General features: G+C 36.1%; 1 long non-coding RNA gene across 1 annotated transcript in view; it reads left to right on the top strand.

Moving 5' to 3' along the window:
- Positions 1-6,905, top strand: part of LOC131550542 (uncharacterized) — a 108,157-nt gene extending 101,252 nt beyond the window's left edge. Inside the window, exons 6-7 of the long non-coding RNA XR_009273560.1 lie at positions 3,498-4,493; positions 5,440-6,905. This is a non-coding gene — a long non-coding RNA (uncharacterized LOC131550542). The remainder of the gene's footprint in view (positions 1-3,497; positions 4,494-5,439) is intronic.
- The last annotated feature ends 7,018 nt before the right edge of the window (positions 6,906-13,923 follow it).

Below are 13,923 nucleotides of genomic sequence, written 5' to 3'. Positions count from 1 at the left end.
TAGGAAAAACATATTTTAAATAGTAATAATATTTCACATTATTACTGTTTTTACTGAATTTTTAAACAAACGAAATGCAGCATTGCTGAGTATAATATACTTACTTGGTACCTCCTACAGTATCAGGTACATCTTACCTACGTATATTATTTCAGAATTCTGTAGTAATTTGATGTGTTTTTAATGCCTGATGAATGTTATATACTTCCCAAAAAACTGTGCCCCTAAATTTTGACTGCGCCCCTAATGTGCCATCCTCAACTTTTACTTCATGCTCACACTCACAGTTTATGCTAATTGACAGTCATACACATGAATAGAAAATGCTTTGTTCATATTCTCTCATACATACACATGGAACACAAACCACTGTCAGACGAGAAAAAAAATCGCTGAAGCACCAAAATGAAGACTACAGACTCACAAAAACATGAAGGTGGTACATCAGCCATAAATTGTTGGTATGAAAATCCCTTATTATGAATCTATGTACAAGTCAGAGAGCAGAGAGATTTTTTTATGCAATAAAATATATATATATATATATATATATATTAACTTAACAGCTTTAGAATTAGCATTGCAAACTGATACAACTGTATGTGGCTTATTGATACTATGTCAGTGCTTTACCTGCAAGCTTTTATTAGGAATTTATTGAGATCAAGGTGAATCAGGAACAGTGTGTCAGTCAAGAGAGCGTGTTTGCTCTCATACATGAGATCTGAGCTGCCCTATTTCATGGCGTTCTGTGAGTTATTCTTCCTCTGGGCACAAACCCGCCAATCAATAGTGATACAACAAACCATACAACACACATATTCACAAAGGTATGCTAATAACATAAGGATATGATGGTGTCAGGATTGCAGCCCTTTATTTCAAAGGTTATAAAAGGTATACTAAATGCATTTAAAACAGAAAAAGGCATTATGCAAAATCACTTATGCTTTTAAAGTTCTTGGAGAAAATGAATAAGAAATTGTCACTTTCACTAATATATAAATAGACAGGTCAATTGTGCATTATTGTGCATTTAACAGTACATCGTAGCTGTGGCTCAATGCAAATTACCATGACCCAGCTTTTAGTCACTCTGCTATACAGAGAAGTGCTGTTAAATCATAATTAACTATAGATCTGATCTCTCTTTATAAAGTATGTGGGTGTACATCAGGCTATGTGGCCACCTAACTTCCACCTAATTGAATAATATTAAAGAAATTAGTCTTGTAAAGTCTTACTTTCGTTGTTCCTCACTCTAATCATGACCTCGGTGGCACACATCAGTTGTCATGCTATGGCAAATAGCCATATAGAAGAGCGAATACTCCATATTAAAGAATTATAGTGCTGTTACCACAGTATCAGTGAGATGACTGACTGATATTCAGTTGCGCTGAGACAGTGAAGATGGACCAGAGTGTGTGCTGGGCTTTCAAAAATGTGGCGTCTGTGAGGCGTTTCCTGTTGATGTGTGATCTGAGGGGTGAACGTGCTTGTGTGTGAAAGACACAAAGAGGACAAACAGAGAGGAAGAGTAAAAAGAGGGGAAGAGGAGGAAGTGCTTGAAGGCCTTTTTGCCCTATTTGAACTTCTGCTGACAGTGGTAAACACACAGGATAAAAAGTAAAGGAAAGTGAACGTCCCAAACCTGAGTGCAGGCACCAAGATAATCTGCAGGGTTTTTGTGTGTGTGTGTGTGTGTGTGTGTGTGTGTGTATCTATCTGTTTTTCTATTCAGGTGGGGACTTAAACCTGAATACACAGACTCATGGGGACTCGTGTCACGGTGGGGACCTAAATTGAGGGTAAACAGGCTAATAAATCACACAGAATGAAGTTTTTTGAAAATCTAAAAGTGCAGAACGTTTCTTGTAAGGGGTAGGTTTAGGTGTAGGGTTGGTGTAGGTCAATAGAATATACAGTCTGTACAGCAGAAAAAGCATTAGGCCTATGGAGAGTCCTCACAAGGATAGCAAACCAGACATGTTTGTGTGTGTGTGTGTGTGTGTGTGTGTTCTATATTATATTATGCTATTTTTGGTAATTCATTTTTGTATAAATTAAAAAATGACCTAGGGAAAAAAAATAGATATAGTGGACAGACAATAAAAATTTGTTCCCATGACTTATTAATTCGTTCCACTTATTTTAGCTAAATTGTGGCATAAATTAAATTAACTAAATAAAAATGAGGTAAAGAATTAGTACAACATGGCCACAATTTAAGCAAATCAAAGCGAGGGAACAATTAAGTACAATGTGTCCTCGATTTAATTAAAATCAGAGAACAATTTAATGAAACGTGGCGATGAATAATAAGTCATGAGTGCAAATTCTTAATTTGTGGCTGCAATTAATTTCTTCCGCATGTCATGTGCGGGACTCCGTAGCCTATGTTTCTATAAAAGAAAAACACGTAAATTATATATAATAAATCTAAATTAACTGGTTTTATTCTGTACAAAAATATTATTTAACATCACTGAACCAACCAATGTACATAAATTTATAACAACAAAACTAATTTTATTTCATTGGTTTAGATTAGTATTGCAAATATCATTAGTGATTTGTGGCTCAATGAGTGAATCAGTTGTTAGTTAGGCAGTTTTAAATTGAAAAAACAGTTTATCTGTGACTCATTTGTAAGTTCTTTTGACCATTCATTAAAAAAGAGCAGCTCTTTTATTTGATTCATTTCTTTGCGAATTGAACACAATAATTGTACTTTGTTGTTGCGTGGAATCAGTTGTAATGCACTGTCTGTTCAGTTCAGACTGCCGACTCACAACGTAGAATTATTTCTCTTAAAATGGTGCTGTAGATTCAGTTGCAGTGCAAGAATCACTGTCAAAGTAGTTTAGCACTGGATTCCATCTGCATTGATGGAAAAATGCTGTGATGGAAAAAAAGAACCATAAACTGAACCAAACGTAGGTATGCATGTATGTATGTATGTATGTATGTACAGGGGCGGATTTAGTGAATTGGGGGCCCCAGGCAAATATAGGAATGGGGCCCTATACATTTGCACATATTTACCTAGATCAACCTTGCGGTTACTTTTTTGTCTTGATGCTTACTGTTGAACAATGGTGACCCATAGTTGTGTCCAATGTTTCTACATTTTTCATGTACATGTTATAATGGGATTCTTTAATTTACATTTACATTTATTCATTTAGCAGACACTTTTATTCTTTCATGTTGTAGACCACGAAATAGCAATTGATTTACCGTTGAGATACAAGTTTTAACAAAAAACAAAAAAATTATAAAATGATAAACCTCACAATTGAACCAATTAAAGACACATCTCTTTAGCCAAGCATTCACATAATGCATCTTATAATCTTGTACTGCATTTATATCTGATCAAATGTACATTATGATTCTTTAGCTTGGGTTGAACAAATCATTTTTGCTTGAATAGAACAGTAGCTACGCTAATTATGTCTCTATTTGTTTCTCTGATTCTGCCACGGGACTAGGAATTACTGAAGCGTCAGTCTGGATCCAACCCTTAAAAAGATCTGAGATGACCAAACACCTGAGAAGAGATGATGGCAACCCCTCAGAGGACCACGGAGGATGCCAACCCTCAGAAAATATGTACAGAATTACCAAGTTAAGTCTGTCTGTTACGGGTTGTGGTTGTGGAGTAAGCAAACCCAAACTTAAATGAATGACGAGAGAATGAAACGGCTTCAACGCACTTTTCCCTTTATTAATTTAGTAAACATCATCAAGAACGGACAAACACAAAGGGAGAACTGAGGACTTTTAAAGGAAAGGGAACAAAAGAGCAAACAACGTAATACAACTCAGGTGGGGACAATGACAGATAATTAATTAACAAGGAACGGAACTAAACCAAATAAGGAAAACGGGGACTAGGACAGGCAGACACGTGACAGTACCTCCCCCTCCCGGTAGGCGTGTCCCGCGCCGTAACAGTACAACCTGGGAGGGTGGGCGCCCTGGATGCCGGTGCAGGACAGGGATACAGAGGAGGCATCCAGGGCGGAACAGGAGATTCTTAGAGGCCATGGCGGGTCAGGGGACTCCGGCGGCCATGGCGGGTCAGGAGGCTCGGAAGGCCATGGCAGAGCAGGGAGCTTGAGGAGCCATGGTGGAGCAGGGAGCTTGGGCTCCCAGGACGGAGCAGGAGGCTTGGACGACCATGGCGGATCCGGGAGTTTGGGTGCCCAAGACGGAGCAGAATTCACCGGGAGATCCAGGAGGGCTAGGGCGGCGACAGCTTCCACGAACTCCATTCTCTGTAGAGGTCCGTTCTTCTGTTACGGGTTGTGGTTGTGGCGTGAGCAAACCCAAACTTAAATGAATGACGAGAGAATGAAATGGCTTCAACGCACTTTTCCCTTTATTAACTTACTAAACATCACCAAGACGGACAAACACAAAGGGAGAACTGAGGACTTTTAAAGGAAAGGGAACAAAAGAGCAAACAACGTAATACAACTCAGGTGGGGACAATGACAGATAATTAATTAACAAGGAACGGAACTAAATCAAATAAGGAAAACGGGGACTAGGACAGGCAGACACGTGACACTGTCATAACTTAAATATATTGGGTTTCTGCTGTATGTATGTGTATATGTATGTATGTATGTATGTATATATATATATATATATACACACACATACACACACATATATATATATATATATATAGTAGAAACTTAATTTCCTGTAAAGCTGCTTTGCAGCGATTGTATCGTAAATACAAATAAACTTGAATTGAAAACTTGAATTGAATTAAACCATTTTTTTAAGAAAAGGGATGAGTTAGAGTATAAATTATAATTGTATTCAAAACGGATTTATGTGGGTGGATTTTCGCTTTGGTCTGAACAAAAACTACAGACTGGATTATTGAAAATGCACATTCATTCTCTGCCAGTAGGAGGAACTCAGAAATATAGCGGTTTCCCCGGTAACGGCTGTAAAAAAAAGCAGCGCCCAGATCATAAATGATACTTTATTTTTATTTGTTCTAAATGTACCTTAAATTAATACTTTTCAAGTTTTTAATACTCTAATCAACATGGGCATGGACAAATATGGATGTTCTATGCAATATATGTTTATTATTAGTAAACCATAGTTAAAATACATAGAGCGTGAAGAGTAGATATGCTTCATAGGTCATAGATGTCTTTCAAAGAACTTCATGACTATTAAAAATATACCAGGTTCCTATTACTTCTCTTTCTTTGCACTGAGCAATTTACTGACACAAACCTGTTTACATTTTCGCACTACAGGGCAGCTCACTTCTTCTGAACATGCACAATGTACATTTATTATTACATTTGTTGCCTCTCTATGCCACATACTGTATTTTGATGCTGCTAAATTCTCAATGAAACTGTTTTCATTTATATATTTTACTGTTTTTGGTGTCAGATGTAGCATCAGAACGAGTCAGACAAAACTAAGATTCGATCAGGACATCGAAACATGAGGAGCCGAAATTCCAGGAGAACATGACAACGTCGTAAAGATGCCTATCTCCGACCTCTGGAGCAAGCCTAACCAACAAGCCTCTTCCAGAACAGTTTGCAACATTAAGACAAAAGAACACTTATTGATAAGTGTTCAACGCAGGAAGGAGATCGTCACATTTGGGGTAAATAATCAAGATTAATGGTCAAAGAGATGGCCATCACATGTGTTCCACAAGAGAAATCACAAGCTTCTTTAGATTGACTCTTTCCCCACACATAGAAGACAAAGAACCAGACGGAAATCCTTCTGTCCAAAGAACATGTCTTTTGGTCCCCACAGATCTACACAGAGACTTTCTTTTTCATATGCATATAAAATCATCCTAAAAGGAACTTTTCTAGGCATAACACTATATTATGTATGTAACCACACATTAGACTATCATGTTTTAAGCACATATTATGTATGTCTTTCTAATAACTATTGAATGACTTTAAGGTTAGTCGTGTTTGGTATGTATGAGTTTGACATTTCTAGCTTGAAACGTTTCTTCCAACTGATTCTTTGTCAAATGTATCATATTCTGGTTATAGAAATAACATCCAAAATTATACTTTGCAAGAGTGTGTAAAATTCAGACCATGTGACTGATAACATGCTGATTTATGATGGAAGGAACAACCCTAGCTAAGATAATAGCCTATCTAATTGGTCAAGACACCAGATGGGATGTGTCCAAAAAGCCGAGTTTAAAACCTCAGGACACCATCAAATCGCCCCTTCTTCCCTTCTCCTCTTCTTCTTCTCGCCACCGCGTTTTGACGCTGTTTTAGCGCTCTTTGAGCGTGCTCTGGCCTACAGGCCAGTTGCTACTTAACACCACGATGAGAGGAAAAACCACCTAGTCTCGTTACTCATTTTATTCTTTTACTTTAGTTTCTTTTCTTTCCATTGAGTCTCGTGTTCAAAAGTTAAGTTTGCCGCAAAGTCCAGCTCCGACTGCACCCGCTTCAAACTTCAACCAGCAACTGACTCCAAGACCATCCTCAGCCAACGCCCAACCATTGGCTTCCCAAGACATCACTTCAAAGACTACTGAACTTCCAGCCAATCACCAACTCGGGAAAACCCCTTTCCTGCAATGACAACGACAGAAGGGAATTCCTGTAACCAAAGGCAACGCAAGTAAAACAACTCCAGATTCTGGCTGAACTGGTGCATTTAATATAAAATTTAGCCTCATTGCGAAACTCAATGCGAGGGTTAATTAAGTGATTGATGGTTGTTCAGGTCTATGCAATAGCACATATTGCTATAAACTTGGGATTTCACATTCTCATTCTCTTAAACTCATCCTTTCTCTCTTTTTGCAACGTGTGAATGTGTGAATGCGTGTGTTCATGTTAGATTAGTTTATGTCTTAGGTTTATATAAATAAAGTCGTATTTATATTTAAAAGAGAAGTATCTTGTGTTTTGTGCTTACAAGTTAATGTCTTAATCTGCCGATCTGTGCTTATTAATAGTGTTTTCACTATATTTTGGATTTTAATATCCAGTGCAGAGTTGATGTTATACGGCTCGTTCAGTGAATCGCTGCCGACTCAGTGATCAGCCGCAGAACAGTGATTCTGTTCAAATTACCTATAAAATCATAAATGATTCCCTTTGAGCTAAATTAAAATTATATTTATGTATCAAACCCTACATAGACAACGGGATGAATATGAAATAGTGACTGAAACGCGACCCATTAAGATTACATAACCAGCTCTCCCTTCCAAGATGTTAATCTGCACAAAAATCCTAATTTATAATCGTGCCATTGTCTGATAAAATCAAATAGGCTACTACACATAAGATAAAGACAATAGCTGTGCTGTGATTTCGGCTATACTTGCATGTAAAATTAGAGAAGCAACATTTCTGTGTTTTAACTGAAAGCGCAGCTCCTTTTAGCCGCTCGCTGAACAGAGCAGATGCAGAGAGAGAGGTGTGTGCGCGCTGGGAAAGAGAGACCTCGCGCTTGTGCGGCAGTCAGCTTCAGATGCATAATATTTTCATTTGCTACAAGCAGGATACACAAGAAGCACGTTCAACTCTGACACGCCGATGGTTGTCGTGGTAATAAACACCGTAAACAGCAACCGTTCGCGTGTAATGCACATCTAGTATTTTCAGGGGCCCTTGGCTTTTGGGGGCCCAAGACAGTCGCCTACCTTTGTCTGATGGGTAAGTCCGCCCCTGTGTATGTATGTATTTAAAACTGCTTCTGAAAAGAGCCCTGGTTTATTCTTAGAGGCACAAGCCAACTGCCCACATATAAACAATTATGATATTTGAGAAGCTGCAAAGGAAAAAATTGCCCCACCAAAATACTTCTTTTCAATGTAATGAGATTTCTGTGGCCTACAGGCCTGGATGCTTGAGCGGTTCGATTTCATTAGTAATTCAGCCGATGTAATCGCCCCTCTGTCTGCATGTCCAATCAACGTGATCTGTTTTCTTTGAACCCTTTTCTTGTGCAAATGAGAATGTGAAGAGGTGATTAATGATAAAATAACAGAACATGCTGTTTGGGAATCAAAAGGCCAGAGAAGGTCAGAGGTTGTTTTTGTCTTCTTGTTGTTACTGCCAGGCTTTTGAATTCAATGAGCCTGTATGCTAATGATATGCAAATTAAGGAGAAATTAGCAGTTTAGTAAGCGTCATACCTATGTTAGCCTGTTATTAAGGAGATATGGCTGCTAAGGGCTTGTTGGAAAATTATTACTCATTTCGATAATTGCCTGTGCTAGGATTTTATTTTGTGTTGTTATGTATCATGTTATCTTTTTCCCCCACCACTGAAAGTATAAAAAGTTTGCGTTTGTAAACTTGTCAAAAATGAAAATTATGTTGAAATTTTATAAAAATGATTTACCCACCCTCAAGTTGTTCTAAACATATGCTGTATTTTTATTTTATTTTATTTTTTTCCATAAGTTGTCATTTTTATAATGTCAGTGACATCCATTTTATACTTAATCACACAGTTCATTTTACATTAACATTTTTTTGGGATTATTACTTTAATTAATTCTCTTCACATAGAACAATTTCATACAATGTCACAATTCACTAATAATCTCCCATAGTACAGTATATTGTCTTTCCCAAATAGAGTATACATGAAGAGATATACCAAACACAGTATACATAGCTTAAATATTTCTCCCAGAGCAGAGAGAATTAGGAGAGAAGAAAAAAATAAATTAAATTTGGTCTTAAACATAATTTGTTTAGATATTTATTATTTATTTAACTTTTAAAAAGCAATTTCATTTGACTGTAACTACTGGTTTGACATTTCTTTTCTGCACTTTTTCTTATTAGCATACACATTTCTGTACGACTATTGCCTCTTTTGTTAATGTAGTCATTCTAGTCATTCATACTAATTTGATTTAACCCAGCAGTATAATAATTTTTAAATAATACAGCCCAGGATATTGGATCAAACAATTTACCCAACCCAGCTGGGCTGCCAAAATGACCCAAACTGAGTTTGAGTTTGTAACCCAGCAATTTTTAGCGTGTAGAACACTACACTACAATAAAACAACCTGTCAACATTTGAGTTCTCTATCCCCCTAAAGGAGATTGAAAGCTGGCCTGGAGCAGTATTCCACTGTACTGAGCTGAGACATTGAAGTTAGCAAAACTGATCCAGGACTATTCCCCTGAGCTTACCTATACAACAAAAAACATGCAGAGCAAAAAACAAACTAAAAAAAAGTACACCGGTTTTAAAAAGACAAGATTTATCTTAAAATTAGAGTTCACAAAATAATAATTTACTGATGCCTAATGTCATTCCAAATGCAAAATGATATGCCTAGCAAAATGTTGGTGCAGCTCTTTTCTATACAAAGAATTTTCATTTCATTTTGAGAGAACTATCCCATTAAATGTTAAAGCTCAAAACTAATTAATGCATCATCAGTTTGATCTGTTCTTTATTAACTTAATACAAACTTTCATATACATTTTGCAATAAGGAAAAAGACCAAGACTCTTTGATCTGCATGTTGTGATTAAAGCTTTGATTTTGCATCAGCATTTTGACATCATTTGCAATTCCTTCATTTGTGTCTGTCAATAACGTAGTATGCAATTAGTCTCAGAATGTCTGAAACTCCAATAAACATGAAATATGGTAATTATACTAATCAGTCTTCTGAATCACACCCAGAAAACACGATTAACTTTAGATGGCAGGATTTGGTAAGCTGACAGTAAAGCTGTCTGTGTTGGTTTTTCACACCATCTGAATTTTTGACAACGGAAATTGCTGATTTTAAATTATATTTAGAAAGACATGAAATTACCCTTTACTTTCCAGAAGTTATAATTTTGATAATGTCAGTGACATCCATTTTATATTTAATCACGTTGTTAATTTTGGTCTCTATGTGGATTATACGGAGTATATAAAACACTGCCACATATTTGTGAACATATTTATTATGTCTTTATTCATACAAAAGCGACAGTAAGGACATATGTTAAAAAATATTTATATTTCATATACATGTTTTTTCTTTTGATTTTTCTGTTCATTAACTCATTATATATATATATATATAAAGTTTCCACAAAAATATTAAGCATTGCAAATGTTTTCAACATTGATAATAATAAATGTTTTTTGGCACCAAATCAGCATATTATGATTTCTGAAGGACCATATGAAACTGACTGGTTTAATGGCTGCATGAAAATATGAAAGTTATTTAAAATTTTTTAAATAATTTATTAATTATAAAATTACAAATTACAATATTGCCTGCCCCTGTTATATATATATATATATATATATATATATATATATATATATAAATTGCAGGCAGTAAAAACAACCACATTATTCTGCTAAAAATACTAAAGCCAGTATTATACAAATTTAGGAGGCTGCAGCATACACAACTACATTTTACTTATGTATGTAAATTGAAAGTTAACGTCTGAAGGGGAATGTTGGGCCAGTGTGGCCTTAGGCAAGGTTGGTACCACAGATGGAACACTGATTATCACTGCCGTGATGGGGATTTCTTGATGAGATGACCCTGACCTTCCTTCACTCAGAGCTGCGTCACTTAGGGACTGAATCCTATTTCTGTCAAAACATGATTTAAAAATTGTTTCTATAACTCTAAACAATACGTCATACTAAGAACACATACAAGCATTGTACTCCCACCAAACGTCACTCAGTGATTGTTTTTGCAAGCCATGTTATAAAACACTGCTTGGCCTCCAGCTTTTTTCCCCATGATGCATTTGTGAATGATTACATTACATGAGCATGTAACAGCTGAATTCAGACTGAGTATGTGTGTAGTTAATAAGCTGTAAAACACACACTCATTTCACAGAACATTTTCTTGTGTGAGAGAATGAGGACACTCCATCATATAAACAGATCTTTGACCCATCTCTCAAGTAAGTGGTTATGTAAGACTGGGAAAAATCTAAATATTATATAACACATCTCAGTATAAAAGAGCTTTTCTTGTTTTGTGAGTTACCTTTTCCCAGAAAACCTATAATTGCAAGTCATATGCTTCATGGCTCAGGTGACTGGCACAAAATAACCTGAGCCGCTATGAGCAAAGATAGCAGATTTTAAATCGTGTAACTCCAGGGGTCCTGCCAGGGGCATTAGACTCTGCCAACATTTTAGAAAGATATACAATGAGTTGGCTAGGTTTTCCCAGTAATGCTGTGCACTAAATGTGTCTCTATAGCCCTGTAAAATTAGCCAACAATAGGCTGGTACATTTGAGAGTAGTTAATCATTATGTACATTACATGATTTTCTGAAGCTGATTAAAGTCCACAATTAAATTTATTCTGCTTTATTAAGTAATATTGAGATAAACCAAATGGGAGCACATGGAATTTACTCATTTCATTCATCAGGGGTTTTTAAATGACATATACAGAATTGATAATTACGGAATATTACCAACAATATTAGCTGTATAGTTTTGGCTTTAATAACCTATATAAAACTGAACAAAGGTTGGCATGAAAAATAAACTATGCAGCTCTTTTTATTTACATAATTTCTTCTCAGTTTATTTAACTTTTTATTTTGTACTTTTTTTTTTTTTTGAGGCCGCAGTTCAGCGTGAGCTCTGGTCTCCAGTCCCTCCAAGGCAATTTCCAATTAGAGAAAAGGTTGGGATGGACCTTAATAGTACTCTGACCAAATTTCAGTTCTCAAACTGTCTAGTGCCACCATCAGTTTAAAATTCTGACTTTTTTTGCATGTCTGGATTAGATTCAGAACTTGCACACTTTCTATAACACTTCCTGGGTCAACATTTAATTGTTTCATTCAGTAACGTTAGGCAGTTTTGATTTTTATTTTATTTTAATGCTTGATGATCACATCATTTTACATATGCATCTGCTTACATATGCAACTGCTTGTTTCCGCTTATTCTTCACCATTTTTCAGTAGAGATTCAGTACTCTTTCAGATGACGTGTAATAGCACCTTGTACCTTATAAACAGAAAGCCGGAAAAATTTTGTCAATAGCAGGGAAAAGTTAAATTTAATACTTATTTGTGCACAGTTCCTTGCACGTACAACAACAACATTGCCAGATTCACATTCATCTGTTTCAGATAAATCTCTACACAATTTTATTACCGTGGGCAAGTTTTTCTGAGGAGCCTGGGTTGGTTGTGGAACAGTAAAGATCTATGAATCTGAGAACCTAAAGATTGTGGGTTTGAACTTCGTACTGGGTGGTTTCAAAGTTACATCTTTGATGTTGAACCTGCTCATTAAAAGATTTTTTAGGGAACCCAAAATGGTTCTTCTGTGGCATCACTGCCCCTTTTACTTGTAAGTAAATATAGGCCATGCTTGGACCTGTAATTTTGCTGTTATGTTTATTGTTGCTGTCCGATGTTATTGTACTATTGTAAATGTAATAAGAGATCATCATCTAAATTAACTGTAAATACAATTAGCTTGAATGCACTATATGCTGTCTGAATTTTACATTCATATAGAAAACAAACTGGCAGATTCACTCACAAGACACAAAGTATCTCCTCTGATCACGGACAGTATACCCTTGGGGAAGATTCTCAAGTACAGATCAGCTTTGATCACATTGTCTTTGTGAGCAAATGTAGAAATACAATAATCCAGAGGTATCTGCACCAGATGTAGGACATCACAAAATCTCTCTGATGAACCTGTTAGAGTTGTCAGTTCTAATTCATCCATATCTTGTTACAAAACATTGTCTAAAATCGCAGTTTTCTCTCTAAAACCACAATCTATAGTCCTGCCTAAAGATTGCATGGTTCATGTGAACTTCATAATTATTCTACTAAAATGTTTGTGCATCCAAATGATAAAGGCCATATAGTCTCCAAGCAAATAAATATAATAATCTATTAATAAGATATCACTCATCTGTGTGTACATATACAACTCTCAGAGGAGACAGAGAGGCATTTAAAGGGCATGGACACCCCAGACAGCAAACATTTACTCAGACTAATACAGTCACATAAACCACCAACCAATACAGCTCTGATCAGTCACCACAGTGGGATCGAACCCCTTTACCCCTACGCAGCATCTGACCAATGGGGAAAACCTTTCTCACAGGATATTAGGTTTACATTATTTGATTTTTGGGAGTTGTGTTTGGTAGTGGTGTGGAAAACATTTAAGGATAATTAAAATTTTAAGCATAATCATAATGGAAAGACCTTAAAGTGTTGAAATGATGTAATGGATTGAAAAATTAATAAACCAAAGGATATGAAACTGCTCAACAAAAACCAAATAATAATGCTATGTTATTCATCTTTGCTCAAATGAATGATGCAGAAAGGACTCATAGATAATGATCATGTCTCTTCATGAAATGTTTAAATATATGGGCAACACTCAGGAAATGACTTTTTTTTTTTAATGCTTTGTCAGAGAAGGCATTTTTGCTTAAAAAATAATGGTTTCAAATTTAGGGAGCCACATCATATTTTCTTAAAGGAACACGCCACTTTTTTTGGAAATAGGCTCATTCTCCAACTCCCCCAGAGTTAATAAGTTGAGTTTTACCGTTTTTGAATCCATTCAGCTGATCTCCGGGTCTGGCGATAGCACCAGTAGCATCGCGCTCAAAAATGACCAAAGAGTTTCGATAGTTTTCCTATTTAAAACTTGACTCTTCTGTAGTTATATCGTGTACTAAGACCGGCGGAAAATGAATAGTCCCCCCACAAACTATGCCCCTGGGTCTACTACAATTAATTTGCCCCGAAATAATTGCGCATTTACCGCACAACTGAGGTGCGGATAATAAAATATTAATTTAGATTACTCATCACTGAAAATTATTTAAAACATTTAGATATATTCCACAA

Source organism: Onychostoma macrolepis, chromosome 01 (assembly GCF_012432095.1).
Source record: "Onychostoma macrolepis isolate SWU-2019 chromosome 01, ASM1243209v1, whole genome shotgun sequence".
Taxonomy (NCBI): domain Eukaryota; kingdom Metazoa; phylum Chordata; class Actinopteri; order Cypriniformes; family Cyprinidae; genus Onychostoma; species Onychostoma macrolepis.
This window is presented reverse-complemented; position numbering and strand designations above follow the sequence as displayed.